Source organism: Octopus bimaculoides, chromosome 5 (assembly GCF_001194135.2).
Source record: "Octopus bimaculoides isolate UCB-OBI-ISO-001 chromosome 5, ASM119413v2, whole genome shotgun sequence".
NCBI lineage: Eukaryota > Metazoa > Mollusca > Cephalopoda > Octopoda > Octopodidae > Octopus > Octopus bimaculoides.
The window spans coordinates 118,093,548-118,094,749 of NC_068985.1; the positions used below are offsets into that span (position 1 = coordinate 118,093,548).

Genomic DNA, 1,202 nt, shown 5'->3' on the forward strand with positions numbered 1-1,202 from the left:
TTTAATATGTTAAATGAAATAAGGAAATATATAATTTATTATAGTTTTTCTGTGACATTTTCCCCAGATATTTTTTTTTACGAGATACATATGTACTTCAGGGGAGATAACTCCCACACTACTTTGCGCGGCAAATCTGAAAACAAGTGTTGTTTTGTATACGCCTATTTATTTTACGTTTTATACAGTGTATGCTTGTGTAAATATATATATATACACCCATACAGTAGTATATTTGTTTATATTTTAAACATTGTATAGAACTGTTTTTAAATTATACATTGTATATATGTACAACTGTGTCTTAGTGTACGTCATGTTTGTATACTAACGGCTTCTACATTACATTACATGTATATGTGTGTATTCATGTATATAACATTGTCGGTTTTACCATTAATTTGGACCCTCTAACTGTGTTTTATGTACTATTACCGTATTACTTAATATCATATCCCACTGAATAGGAATACTTGTGGTCCGGAACACACACCTATCCTGCTTTCATTTGTCGCGTCTCGTCACTTCTTTTAAAGGTTAGTATGATTTAACTAAAATATTTTAACGAAGGTCGACTTTACCTTGCATCCTTTCGAGATCGGTGAAAGAAGTAGCAGTCGAATTCAAGGGTTGATGTAATCAGCTTCCCCACCCTCGTAGGTGCTGGTCTTGTGTCGAAATTAGAATATTATATAATGAATATTCAATATTATATCTTGGATATCACGAAATTGGAAATCCTAAACACAAAGTATTCAAACTTGAACATATGTTGGTTAATTCCTTGGGGTATGCAAAACTATGCTTTTATTATTATAAGCCTGTGAGTTCGAAGTTAGGGTTCGGATTAGAGTTACGATGACGTAAATGAAAATTTAGTAACTTTCGGAATAGCTGTCAAGAATAAATTTTTTTTTTTTTTTTGTTATAATATCCCTTATTCCGAAACACAGGTAAATCGCATTTAAAGAAGACATTTTTTCAAAAATCCATGTTTATCAAACTTCTTAATCACATTGTTCGTCGTGCTTTCGGAATAGCTGTCACAATTAAAATGGTTTTGTTGTCGGTATTTTTCGTCATTGGCATTTTTTCGATATTAGTCTCATGCGTCTCAAATGAAAACCAGTTGTTTTATCGATGTGTTCGGCAATTTACAGAACCTTTTTTTTTTTTTCCTCGTGCTGGTGATTGTCAAATTT

The 1,202-nt window shown here is 31.8% G+C and overlaps 1 protein-coding gene across 1 annotated transcript in view; it reads left to right on the forward strand.

Annotated features, from left to right (window-relative positions):
* LOC106883645 (MRN complex-interacting protein) overlaps positions 1-1,202 on the forward strand; it is a 17,078-nt gene that overhangs the window by 7,286 nt on the left and 8,590 nt on the right. The window contains exon 2 of the mRNA XM_052967954.1: positions 468-536. The gene's annotated coding sequence lies outside the window, so the exon portion shown is untranslated. The remainder of the gene's footprint in view (positions 1-467; positions 537-1,202) is intronic.